A 15,324-nucleotide genomic window follows, 5' to 3' on the forward strand; every position below is an offset into this window, starting at 1 on the left:
ACTCTCTGAATTCACTTTGTGTCTGATCATATGTATTTTCACTTTTTTAGGTTTACAGCAGATGATATGGCATCCCTTATCTCTGCTGGATTCTCCAACAAAAGGGATGGTATATTACTTTCCATCATAACTGTTACTCTCTGAGGTCAAATGGTGTCGGACCATACATGATATCATTTTCTTGGAATGTTGTAGATGAATAGGTATCTTTAATCTCGGAGGAAGCTGCCCCTGCGAGGAGTATTACTCGAATATCTTGGAAAATCTGTAACTCTCTGAACTCACTTGGAGTCTGATCATACATGATATCATTTTTTTAGGAATCTTGCAGATGAATTGAGATCTTTAATCTCCGGTGAAGCTGCCACAGCAAGGAGAGGCATGCAAAAATCAAGCAAATTGTGTCACTCTCTGAAGACACTTCGTGCCTGATCATATGTATCTTGAGTTTTTTTGGTATACTGCAGATGAATTGACATCAGTAATCTCAGCTGGAACCTCCAATACAAGGAGAGGTATATTAGTTTCAATCAAAAAGTGTTACTCTCTGAAGTCTCTTGGAGTCTGATCATACATGTTCTGAATGTTTAGGAATGCTGCAGATGAATTGACATCAGTAATATTTGATGGTGCCGCAAATGCATGTTGAGGCATTCGAGTTTCAAACAAGAATGTGTAACACTCTGAAGTCACTTGGTGTGTGACCTTATGTTCTATGAATTTTTTAGAAAAGCTAGACGGGAATTCTCATGATAAATCTCTGATGGACCCCCCAGTGCAGGGTGAGGTGGACAAATTTCAAGCAAATACATGTTTTACTCTATGAAGTCACATGCCTCCAAATAATACATGTTCTCAATTTTTTCAGGAATGTTTCAAATGAATTAGCATTAGTAATCTGGCATGAATCCGCCAATGCAGTGTTAGGTGTACTAATTTCAAGCAAAAGGTGTACCTCCCTGTCAAAACGTGGAGACTGATTCATATATGATTAGTATTTTTTAGGAATGTTACAGATGAATTGAAATCATTAATCTCTGATGGAGCCACCAATGTAAGTTGATGTATACTAATTTCAAGAATGAAAGTGTAACACTCGGAAGGCACCTGGAGTCTGATCATACATGTTTTGAGTTTTTACAACTGCTGCTGATGTACTTACATCAGCAGTTCCTGATCGAGCCGCCAATGCAAGGTTAGGCACAATAATTTCAAGCAAAAATTGGAACTCTTTGAAGTCCCTTGGAATCTGATCCTGCGTGTTTTGAATTTTTTGGTGTGCTGCAAATGAATTGACATCCGTAATCTGTGAAGGAGCCGCCAATGCAAAGTGAGGTATACGAGTTTCAAAAAACAGTGTAACTCCCTGAAGTCACCTGTAGTCTTATCACACGTCCTTTGATGGATTTAGAAGTATAGCAGTTGAGTTGACATCAGCAATCTCTGATGCATCCTCCAATGCAAGCCGAGTTATGCTGATTTCAAAGAAAAAAGTGTAACTCTCTGAACTCACTTGGAGACTGATCATACATGTCTAGAATATTATAGGAAAGTTACAGACGATTTGATTTCAGTAATATTTGATGGTTCCACCAATGCAAGGTGAGGCATACGAGTTTCAAGCAAAAATGTGTAACATTTTGAATTCATTTGGGGACTAATCATACATGTTTTGAATTTTAAGAAATGTTGCAGATGAAATGACATCAGTAATCTCTGATGGATCCCTCAGTGCAAAGTGAGGTGAAATCATATCAAGCAATAACATCAAACTCTCTCAAGTCACTTGGAATCTGATCACATATACTTTGAAATTTCTGGAATGTTGCAAATGCATTGTGATTAGTAATCACACCTGAATACACCAACGTAAGGTGAGGTATACTTACATCAAGCAAAAAGTGTACCTCACTGAAGTCACTTGGAGTCTGATCATACATGATTTCATTATTTTAGGAATGTAGAAGATGAATTGAGATCATTAATCTCTGATGAAGCTGAAACTGCAAGGACAGGTGTACGAATATCAAGCAAAATGTGTAACTATCTGAATTCACTTGGTGACTGACCATATTTATTTATAGTTTTATTGGAACACTGCAGAAGAAATGACATCATTAATCTCTGCGGGATCCTCCAATACAGGGGGAAGTACATTACTTTCAATCAAAAGTGCTACTCTCTGATGTCACACGGAGTCGGACAATATATGATTTCTTTTTCTTAGGAATGTTGTAATGAATAGATATCTTTAATCTCGGAGGAAGCTGCCACTGTGAGGAGTATTATTTGAATATCTTGGAAACTATGTAACTCTCTGAACTCACTTGGAGTCAGATGATGCATGATTTCATTTCTTTAGGAATGTTGCAGATTAATTGAGATCTTTAATCTCTGGTGAAGCTCCAAAACAAGGAGAGGTATGCAAAAATCAAGCAAAATGTGCAACTCTCTAAAGTCACTTGGTGAATGATCATATGTATTTTGAGTTTTTTTGGTATACTGCAGATGAATTGACATCAGTAATCTCAGCTGGAACCTCCAATACAAGGAGAGGTATATTACTTTCAATCAAAAAGCGTTACTCTCTGAAGTCTCTTGGAGTCTGATCATACATGTTCTGAATTTTTAGGAATGCTGCAGATGATTTGATATCAGTAATATTTGATGGTGCCGCCAATTCATGCTGAGGCAAATGCATGTGGAGGCATTCGAGTATCAAGCAAAAATGTATAACTCTGAAGTCATTTGGCGTCTGACCTTATGAGCTTTGAATTTTTCAGAAATGCTGGACATGAGTTGACATGAGAAATCTCTGATGGACCCACCAGTGCACGGTGAGGTAGACAAATTTCAAGCAAATACATGTTTTACACTCTGAAGTCACTTGCTGACTGATGACACATGTTCTCAATTTTTCAGGAATGTTGCAAATGAATTAACATTAGTAATCTAACATGAATCCGCCAATGCGTGTTAGGTGTACTAAATTCAAGCAAAAGGTGTACCTCCCTGTAACAATGTGGAGACTGATTCATATATGATTAGTATTTTTGAGAAATGTTACAAATGAATTGAGAACATTAATCTCTGACGGAGACACCAATGTAAGGTGACAGATACTAATTTCAAGAATGAAAGTGTAACACTCGGAAGGTCCCTGGAGTCTGATCATACATGTTTTGAGTTTTTACAACTTCTGCTGATGAACTTACATCAGCAGACCCTGATCGAGCCACCAATGTAAAGTTAATCATACTAATTTCAAGCAAAAATTGTAACTCTTTGAAGTCTCTTGGAGTCTGATCATACGTGTTTGGAATTTTTTAGGTGTGCTGCAAATGAATTGATATCAGTAATCTGTGAAGGAGCCGCCAATGCAAAGTGAGGTATACAAGTTTCAAGCAAGAAGGGTAACACACCGAAGTCACCTGTAGTCTTATCACACGTCCTATGATGGTTTTAGAAATACGGCAGATGAGTTGACATCAGTAATCTCTGATGGATCCACCAATGCAAGCCGAGTTATGCTAATTTCAAGCAAAATGTGTAACTCTCTGAAGTCAGTTGGAGTCTGATCATACATGTTTAGAATATTTTAGGAATGTTGCAGACGATTAGATTTCAGTAATATTTGATGGTACGACCAACGCAAGGTGAGGCATATGAGTTTCAAGCAAAAATGTGTAACATTTTGAATTCATTTGCAGACTAATCATACATGTTTTGAATTTTAAGATATCCTGCAGATGAAATGACATCGGAAATCTCTGATGGATCCCACAGTACAAAGTGAGGTGTATTCATATAAAGCAATAGCGTCTAACTCTCTCAAGTCACTTGGAGTCTGATCATATATATTTTGAAATTTTTAGGAATGTTGCAAATGCATTGTGTTTAGTAATCTTACCTGAATCCACCAAAATAAGGTAAGGTATACTTATTTCAAGCAAAAAGTGTAAAACTCTGAAGTCTCTTGGAGACAGATCATACGTGATTTCATTGTTTTATTGATGTTGCAGATGAATTGAGATAATTAATCACAAATTAAGCTGCCATTGCAAGTAAAGGTGTACGAATTTCAAGTAAAATGTGTAAATCTCTGAATTAACTTTGTGTCTCATCATACGTATTTTCACTTTTTTAGGTGTACAGCAGGTGAAATGACATCACTTATCTATGCTGGATCCTCCAACACAAGGGGCGGTATATTTCTTCCAATCAAAACTGTTACACTCTAAGGTCACCTGGTGTCGGACCATACATGATTCTTTTTCTTAGTAATGTAGATGAATTGATATCTTTATCTCGGAGAAAGCTGCAACTGCAAGGAGTATTATTCGAATATCTAGGAAATTGTGTAACTCTCTGAACTCACTTGGAGTCTGATCATACATGATTTCATTTCTTTAGGAATGTTGCAGATGAATTGAGATAGTTAATCTCTGTTGAAGCTGCCACAGCAAGGAGAGGTATGCAAAAATAAAGTAAAATGTGTAACTCCCTGAAGTCACTTCGTCCCTGATCATATGTATCTTGAGTTTTTTTGGTATACTGCAGATGAATTGACATCAGTAATCTCAGCTGGAACCCCCAATACAAGGAGAGGTATATTAGTTTCAATCAAAAAGTGTTACTCTCTGAAGTCTCTTGGAGTCTGATCATACATGTTCTGAATTTTTAGGAATGCTGCAGATGAATTGACATCAGTAATATTTGATGGTGCCGCAAATGCATGCTGAGGCATTCGAGTTTCAAACAAGAATGTGTAACACTCTGAAGTCACTTGGTGTGTGACCTTATGTTCTATGAATTTTTTAGAAAAGCTAGACGGGAATTCTCATGATAAATCTCTGATGAACCCCCCAGTGCAGGGTGAGGTGGACAAATTTCAAGCAAATACATGTTTTACTCTATGAAGTCACATGCCTCCAAATAATACATGTTCTCAATTTTTTCAAGAATGTTTCAAATGAATTAGCATTAGTAATCTGGCATGAATCCGCCAATGCAGTGTTAGGTGTACTAATTTCAAGCAAAAGGTGTACCTCCCTGTCAAAACGTGGAGACTGATTCATATATGATTAGTATTTTTGAGGAATGTTTCAGATGAATTGAAGTCATTAATCTCTGATGGAGCCACCAATGTAAGTTGATGTATACTAATTTCAAGAATGAAAGTGTAACACTCGGAAGACACCTGGAGTCTGATCATACATGTTTTGAGTTTTTACAACTGCTGCTGATGTACTTACATCAGCAGTTCCTGATCGAGCCGCCAATGCAAGGTTAGGCACAATAATTTCAAGCAAAAATTGGAACTCTTTGAAGTCCCTTGGAATCTGATCCTGCGTGTTTTGAATTTTTTGGTGTGCTGCAAATGAATTGACATCCGTAATCTGTGAAGGAGCCGCCAATGCAAAGTGAGGTATACGAGTTTCAAAAAACAGTGTAACTCCCTGAAGTCACCTGTAGTCTTATCACACGTCCTTTGATGGATTTAGAAGTATAGCAGTTGAGCTGACATCAGCAATCTCTGATGCATCCTCCAATGCAAGCCGAGTTATGCTAATTTCAAAGAAAAAAGTGTAACTCTCTGAAGTCTCTGGAGTCTGATCATACATGTTTAGAATATTTTCGGAAGGCTGCAGACGATTTGATTTCAGTAATATTTGATGGTTTCGCTTACGCAAGGTGAGGCATACGAGATTCAGGCAAAAATGTGTAGCATTTTGAATTTATTTTTGGACTAATCATACATGTTTTGTATTTTAAGATATGCTTCGGATGAAATGGCATCAGAAATCTCTGATGGATCCCTCCGTGCAAAGTGAGGAGTATTCATATCAAGCAGTAACGTCTAACTCTCTCAAGTCCTTTGGAGTCTGTTCATAAATATTTTGATATTTTTAGGAATATTGCAATTGCATTGCGATTAGTAATCTCACCTGAATACACCAATATAAGGTGAGGTACACTTATTTCAAGCAAAAAAGTGTACCTCTCTGAAGTCTCTTGGAGTGTGATCATAAGGGATTTCATTTTTTTAGGAATGTTGCAGATGAATTGAGTTCATTAATCTCTGATGAATCTACCACTGCAAGTATAGGTGTACGAATATCAAGTAAAATGTGAAACTCTCTGAATTCACTTTGTGTCTGATCATATGTATTTTCACTTTTTTAGGTTTACAGCAGATGATATGGCATCCCTTATCTCTGCTGGATTCTCCAACAAAAGGGATGGTATATTACTTTCCATCATAACTGTTACTCTCTGAGGTCAAATGGTGTCGGACCATACATGATATCATTTTCTTGGAATGTTGTAGATGAATAGGTATCTTTAATCTCGGAGGAAGCTGCCCCTGCGAGGAGTATTACTCGAATATCTTGGAAAATCTGTAACTCTCTGAACTCACTTGGAGTCTGATCATACATGATATCATTTTTTTAGGAATCTTGCAGATGAATTGAGATCTTTAATCTCCGGTGAAGCTGCCACAGCAAGGAGAGGCATGCAAAAATCAAGCAAATTGTGTCACTCTCTGAAGACACTTCGTGCCTGATCATATGTATCTTGAGTTTTTTTGGTATACTGCAGATGAATTGACATCAGTAATCTCAGCTGGAACCTCCAATACAAGGAGAGGTATATTAGTTTCAATCAAAAAGTGTTACTCTCTGAAGTCTCTTGGAGTCTGATCATACATGTTCTGAATTTTTAGGAATGCTGCAGATGAATTGACATCAGTAATATTTGATGGTGCCGCAAATGCATGTTGAGGCATTCGAGTTTCAAACAAGAATGTGTAACACTCTGAAGTCACTTGGTGTGTGACCTTATGTTCTATGAATTTTTTAGAAAAGCTAGACGGGAATTCTCATGATAAATCTCTGATGGACCCCCCAGTGCAGGGTGAGGTGGACAAATTTCAAGCAAATACATGTTTTACTCTATGAAGTCACATGCCTCCAAATAATACATGTTCTCAATTTTTTCAGGAATGTTTCAAATGAATTAGCATTAGTAATCTGGCATGAATCCGCCAATGCAGTGTTAGGTGTACTAATTTCAAGCAAAAGGTGTACCTCCCTGTCAAAACGTGGAGACTGATTCATATATGATTAGTATTTTTGAGGAATGTTTCAGATGAATTGAAGTCATTAATCTCTGATGGAGCCACCAATGTAAGTTGATGTATGCTAATTTCAAGAATGAAAGTGTAACACTCGGAAGGCACCTGGAGTCTGATCATACATGTTTTGAGTTTTTATACATCAGCAGTTCCTGATCGAGCCGCCAATGCAAGGTTAGGCACAATAATTTCAAGCAAAAATTGGAACTCTTTGAAGTCCCTTGGAATCTGATCCTGCGTGTTTTGAATTTTTTGGTGTGCTGCAAATGAATTGACATCCGTAATCTGTGAAGGAGCCGCCAATGCAAAGTGAGGTATACGAGTTTCAAAAAACAGTGTAACTCCCTGAAGTCACCTGTAGTCTTATCACACGTCCTTTGATGGATTTAGAAGTATAGCAGTTGAGTTGACATCAGCAATCTCTGATGCATCCTCCAATGCAAGCCGAGTTATGCTGATTTCAAAGAAAAAAGTGTAACTCTCTGAACTCACTTGGAGACTGATCATACATGTCTAGAATATTATAGGAAAGTTACAGACGATTTGATTTCAGTAATATTTGATGGTTCCACCAATGCAAGGTGAGGCATACGAGTTTCAAGCAAAAATGTGTAACATTTTGAATTCATTTGGGGACTAATCATACATGTTTTGAATTTTAAGAAATGTTGCAGATGAAATGACATCAGTAATCTCTGATGGATCCCTCAGTGCAAAGTGAGGTGAAATCATATCAAGCAATAACATCAAACTCTCTCAAGTCACTTGGAATCTGATCACATATACTTTGAAATTTCTGGAATGTTGCAAATGCATTGTGATTAGTAATCACACCTGAATACACCAACGTAAGGTGAGGTATACTTACATCAAGCAAAAAGTGTACCTCACTGAAGTCACTTGGAGTCTGATCATACATGATTTCATTATTTTAGGAATGTAGAAGATGAATTGAGATCATTAATCTCTGATGAAGCTGAAACTGCAAGGACAGGTGTACGAATATCAAGCAAAATGTGTAACTATCTGAATTCACTTGGTGACTGACCATATTTATTTATAGTTTTATTGGAACACTGCAGAAGAAATGACATCATTAATCTCTGCGGGATCCTCCAATACAGGGGGAAGTACATTACTTTCAATCAAAAGTGCTACTCTCTGATGTCACACGGAGTCGGACAATATATGATTTCTTTTTCTTAGGAATGTTGTAATGAATAGATATCTTTAATCTCGGAGGAAGCTGCCACTGTGAGGAGTATTATTTGAATATCTTGGAAACTATGTAACTCTCTGAACTCACTTGGAGTCAGATGATGCATGATTTCATTTCTTTAGGAATGTTGCAGATTAATTGAGATCTTTAATCTCTGGTGAAGCTCCAAAACAAGGAGAGGTATGCAAAAATCAAGCAAAATGTGCAACTCTCTAAAGTCACTTGGTGAATGATCATATGTATTTTGAGTTTTTTTGGTATACTGCAGATGAATTGACATCAGTAATCTCAGCTGGAACCTCCAATACAAGGAGAGGTATATTACTTTCAATCAAAAAGCGTTACTCTCTGAAGTCTCTTGGAGTCTGATCATACATGTTCTGAATTTTTAGGAATGCTGCAGATGATTTGATATCAGTAATATTTGATGGTGCCGCCAATTCATGCTGAGGCAAATGCATGTGGAGGCATTCGAGTATCAAGCAAAAATGTATAACTCTGAAGTCATTTGGCGTCTGACCTTATGAGCTTTGAATTTTTCAGAAATGCTGGACATGAGTTGACATGAGAAATCTCTGATGGACCCACCAGTGCACGGTGAGGTAGACAAATTTCAAGCAAATACATGTTTTACACTCTGAAGTCACTTGCTGACTGATGACACATGTTCTCAATTTTTCAGGAATGTTGCAAATGAATTAACATTAGTAATCTAACATGAATCCGCCAATGCGTGTTAGGTGTACTAAATTCAAGCAAAAGGTGTACCTCCCTGTAACAATGTGGAGACTGATTCATATATGATTAGTATTTTTGAGAAATGTTACAAATGAATTGAGAACATTAATCTCTGACGGAGACACCAATGTAAGGTGACAGATACTAATTTCAAGAATGAAAGTGTAACACTCGGAAGGTCCCTGGAGTCTGATCATACATGTTTTGAGTTTTTACAACTTCTGCTGATGAACTTACATCAGCAGACCCTGATCGAGCCACCAATGTAAAGTTAATCATACTAATTTCAAGCAAAAATTGTAACTCTTTGAAGTCTCTTGGAGTCTGATCATACGTGTTTGGAATTTTTTAGGTGTGCTGCAAATGAATTGATATCAGTAATCTGTGAAGGAGCCGCCAATGCAAAGTGAGGTATACAAGTTTCAAGCAAGAAGGGTAACACACCGAAGTCACCTGTAGTCTTATCACACGTCCTATGATGGTTTTAGAAATACGGCAGATGAGTTGACATCAGTAATCTCTGATGGATCCACCAATGCAAGCCGAGTTATGCTAATTTCAAGCAAAATGTGTAACTCTCTGAAGTCAGTTGGAGTCTGATCATACATGTTTAGAATATTTTAGGAATGTTGCAGACGATTAGATTTCAGTAATATTTGATGGTACGACCAACGCAAGGTGAGGCATATGAGTTTCAAGCAAAAATGTGTAACATTTTGAATTCATTTGCAGACTAATCATACATGTTTTGAATTTTAAGATATCCTGCAGATGAAATGACATCGGAAATCTCTGATGGATCCCACAGTACAAAGTGAGGTGTATTCATATAAAGCAATCGCGTCTAACTCTCTCAAGTCACTTGGAGTCTGATCATATATATTTTGAAATTTTTAGGAATGTTGCAAATGCATTGTGTTTAGTAATCTTACCTGAATCCACCAAAATAAGGTAAGGTATACTTATTTCAAGCAAAAAGTGTAAAACTCTGAAGTCTCTTGGAGACAGATCATACGTGATTTCATTGTTTTATTGATGTTGCAGATGAATTGAGATAATTAATCACAAATTAAGCTGCCATTGCAAGTAAAGGTGTACGAATTTCAAGTAAAATGTGTAAATCTCTGAATTAACTTTGTGTCTCATCATACGTATTTTCACTTTTTTAGGTGTACAGCAGGTGAAATGACATCACTTATCTATGCTGGATCCTCCAACACAAGGGGCGGTATATTTCTTCCAATCAAAACTGTTACACTCTAAGGTCACCTGGTGTCGGACCATACATGATTCTTTTTCTTAGTAATGTAGATGAATTGATATCTTTATCTCGGAGAAAGCTGCAACTGCAAGGAGTATTATTCGAATATCTAGGAAATTGTGTAACTCTCTGAACTCACTTGGAGTCTGATCATACATGATTTCATTTCTTTAGGAATGTTGCAGATGAATTGAGATAGTTAATCTCTGTTGAAGCTGCCACAGCAAGGAGAGGTATGCAAAAATAAAGTAAAATGTGTAACTCCCTGAAGTCACTTCGTCCCTGATCATATGTATCTTGAGTTTTTTTGGTATACTGCAGATGAATTGACATCAGTAATCTCAGCTGGAACCCCCAATACAAGGAGAGGTATATTAGTTTCAATCAAAAAGTGTTACTCTCTGAAGTCTCTTGGAGTCTGATCATACATGTTCTGAATTTTTAGGAATGCTGCAGATGAATTGACATCAGTAATATTTGATGGTGCCGCAAATGCATGCTGAGGCATTCGAGTTTCAAACAAGAATGTGTAACACTCTGAAGTCACTTGGTGTGTGACCTTATGTTCTATGAATTTTTTAGAAAAGCTAGACGGGAATTCTCATGATAAATCTCTGATGAACCCCCCAGTGCAGGGTGAGGTGGACAAATTTCAAGCAAATACATGTTTTACTCTATGAAGTCACATGCCTCCAAATAATACATGTTCTCAATTTTTTCAGGATTGTTTCAAATGAATTAGCATTAGTAATCTGGCATGAATCCGCCAATGCAGTGTTAGGTGTACTAATTTCAAGCAAAAGGTGTACCTCCCTGTCAAAACGTGGAGACTGATTCATATATGATTAGTATTTTTGAGGAATGTTTCAGATGAATTGAAGTCATTAATCTCTGATGGAGCCACCAATGTAAGTTGATGTATACTAATTTCAAGAATGAAAGTGTAACACTCGGAAGACACCTGGAGTCTGATCATACATGTTTTGAGTTTTTACAACTGCTGCTGATGTACTTACATCAGCAGTTCCTGATCGAGCCGCCAATGCAAGGTTAGGCACAATAATTTCAAGCAAAAATTGGAACTCTTTGAAGTCCCTTGGAATCTGATCCTGCGTGTTTTGAATTTTTTGGTGTGCTGCAAATGAATTGACATCCGTAATCTGTGAAGGAGCCGCCAATGCAAAGTGAGGTATACGAGTTTCAAAAAACAGTGTAACTCCCTGAAGTCACCTGTAGTCTTATCACACGTCCTTTGATGGATTTAGAAGTATAGCAGTTGAGCTGACATCAGCAATCTCTGATGCATCCTCCAATGCAAGCCGAGTTATGCTAATTTCAAAGAAAAAAGTGTAACTCTCTGAAGTCTCTGGAGTCTGATCATACATGTTTAGAATATTTTCGGAAGGCTGCAGACGATTTGATTTCAGTAATATTTGATGGTTTCGCTTACGCAAGGTGAGGCATACGAGATTCAGGCAAAAATGTGTAGCATTTTGAATTTATTTTTGGACTAATCATACATGTTTTGTATTTTAAGATATGCTTCGGATGAAATGGCATCAGAAATCTCTGATGGATCCCTCCGTGCAAAGTGAGGAGTATTCATATCAAGCAGTAACGTCTAACTCTCTCAAGTCCTTTGGAGTCTGTTCATAAATATTTTGATATTTTTAGGAATATTGCAATTGCATTGCGATTAGTAATCTCACCTGAATACACCAATATAAGGTGAGGTACACTTATTTCAAGCAAAAAAGTGTACCTCTCTGAAGTCTCTTGGAGTGTGATCATAAGGGATTTCATTTTTTTAGGAATGTTGCAGATGAATTGAGTTCATTAATCTCTGATGAATCTACCACTGCAAGTATAGGTGTACGAATATCAAGTAAAATGTGAAACTCTCTGAATTCACTTTGTGTCTGATCATATGTATTTTCACTTTTTTAGGTTTACAGCAGATGATATGGCATCCCTTATCTCTGCTGGATTCTCCAACAAAAGGGATGGTATATTACTTTCCATCATAACTGTTACTCTCTGAGGTCAAATGGTGTCGGACCATACATGATATCATTTTCTTGGAATGTTGTAGATGAATAGGTATCTTTAATCTCGGAGGAAGCTGCCCCTGCGAGGAGTATTACTCGAATATCTTGGAAAATCTGTAACTCTCTGAACTCACTTGGAGTCTGATCATACATGATATCATTTTTTTAGGAATCTTGCAGATGAATTGAGATCTTTAATCTCCGGTGAAGCTGCCACAGCAAGGAGAGGCATGCAAAAATCAAGCAAATTGTGTCACTCTCTGAAGACACTTCGTGCCTGATCATATGTATCTTGAGTTTTTTTGGTATACTGCAGATGAATTGACATCAGTAATCTCAGCTGGAACCTCCAATACAAGGAGAGGTATATTAGTTTCAATCAAAAAGTGTTACTCTCTGAAGTCTCTTGGAGTCTGATCATACATGTTCTGAATTTTTAGGAATGCTGCAGATGAATTGACATCAGTAATATTTGATGGTGCCGCAAATGCATGTTGAGGCATTCGAGTTTCAAACAAGAATGTGTAACACTCTGAAGTCACTTGGTGTGTGACCTTATGTTCTATGAATTTTTTAGAAAAGCTAGACGGGAATTCTCATGATAAATCTCTGATGGACCCCCCAGTGCAGGGTGAGGTGGACAAATTTCAAGCAAATACATGTTTTACTCTATGAAGTCACATGCCTCCAAATAATACATGTTCTCAATTTTTTCAGGAATGTTTCAAATGAATTAGCATTAGTAATCTGGCATGAATCCGCCAATGCAGTGTTAGGTGTACTAATTTCAAGCAAAAGGTGTACCTCCCTGTCAAAACGTGGAGACTGATTCATATATGATTAGTATTTTTTAGGAATGTTACAGATGAATTGAAATCATTAATCTCTGATGGAGCCACCAATGTAAGTTGATGTATACTAATTTCAAGAATGAAAGTGTAACACTCGGAAGGCACCTGGAGTCTGATCATACATGTTTTGAGTTTTTACAACTGCTGCTGATGTACTTACATCAGCAGTTCCTGATCGAGCCGCCAATGCAAGGTTAGGCACAATAATTTCAAGCAAAAATTGGAACTCTTTGAAGTCCCTTGGAATCTGATCCTGCGTGTTTTGAATTTTTTGGTGTGCTGCAAATGAATTGACATCCGTAATCTGTGAAGGAGCCGCCAATGCAAAGTGAGGTATACGAGTTTCAAAAAACAGTGTAACTCCCTGAAGTCACCTGTAGTCTTATCACACGTCCTTTGATGGATTTAGAAGTATAGCAGTTGAGTTGACATCAGCAATCTCTGATGCATCCTCCAATGCAAGCCGAGTTATGCTGATTTCAAAGAAAAAAGTGTAACTCTCTGAACTCACTTGGAGACTGATCATACATGTCTAGAATATTATAGGAAAGTTACAGACGATTTGATTTCAGTAATATTTGATGGTTCCACCAATGCAAGGTGAGGCATACGAGTTTCAAGCAAAAATGTGTAACATTTTGAATTCATTTGGGGACTAATCATACATGTTTTGAATTTTAAGAAATGTTGCAGATGAAATGACATCAGTAATCTCTGATGGATCCCTCAGTGCAAAGTGAGGTGAAATCATATCAAGCAATAACATCAAACTCTCTCAAGTCACTTGGAATCTGATCACATATACTTTGAAATTTCTGGAATGTTGCAAATGCATTGTGATTAGTAATCACACCTGAATACACCAACGTAAGGTGAGGTATACTTACATCAAGCAAAAAGTGTACCTCACTGAAGTCACTTGGAGTCTGATCATACATGATTTCATTATTTTAGGAATGTAGAAGATGAATTGAGATCATTAATCTCTGATGAAGCTGAAACTGCAAGGACAGGTGTACGAATATCAAGCAAAATGTGTAACTATCTGAATTCACTTGGTGACTGACCATATTTATTTATAGTTTTATTGGAACACTGCAGAAGAAATGACATCATTAATCTCTGCGGGATCCTCCAATACAGGGGGAAGTACATTACTTTCAATCAAAAGTGCTACTCTCTGATGTCACACGGAGTCGGACAATATATGATTTCTTTTTCTTAGGAATGTTGTAATGAATAGATATCTTTAATCTCGGAGGAAGCTGCCACTGTGAGGAGTATTATTTGAATATCTTGGAAACTATGTAACTCTCTGAACTCACTTGGAGTCAGATGATGCATGATTTCATTTCTTTAGGAATGTTGCAGATTAATTGAGATCTTTAATCTCTGGTGAAGCTCCAAAACAAGGAGAGGTATGCAAAAATCAAGCAAAATGTGCAACTCTCTAAAGTCACTTGGTGAATGATCATATGTATTTTGAGTTTTTTTGGTATACTGCAGATGAATTGACATCAGTAATCTCAGCTGGAACCTCCAATACAAGGAGAGGTATATTACTTTCAATCAAAAAGCGTTACTCTCTGAAGTCTCTTGGAGTCTGATCATACATGTTCTGAATTTTTAGGAATGCTGCAGATGATTTGATATCAGTAATATTTGATGGTGCCGCCAATTCATGCTGAGGCAAATGCATGTGGAGGCATTCGAGTATCAAGCAAAAATGTATAACTCTGAAGTCATTTGGCGTCTGACCTTATGAGCTTTGAATTTTTCAGAAATGCTGGACATGAGTTGACATGAGAAATCTCTGATGGACCCACCAGTGCACGGTGAGGTAGACAAATTTCAAGCAAATACATGTTTTACACTCTGAAGTCACTTGCTGACTGATGACACATGTTCTCAATTTTTCAGGAATGTTGCAAATGAATTAACATTAGTAATCTAACATGAATCCGCCAATGCGTGTTAGGTGTACTAAATTCAAGCAAAAGGTGTACCTCCCTGTAACAATGTGGAGACTGATTCATATATGATTAGTATTTTTGAGAAATGTTACAAAT

Source organism: Manis pentadactyla, chromosome 13 (assembly GCF_030020395.1).
Source record: "Manis pentadactyla isolate mManPen7 chromosome 13, mManPen7.hap1, whole genome shotgun sequence".
NCBI lineage: Eukaryota > Metazoa > Chordata > Mammalia > Pholidota > Manidae > Manis > Manis pentadactyla.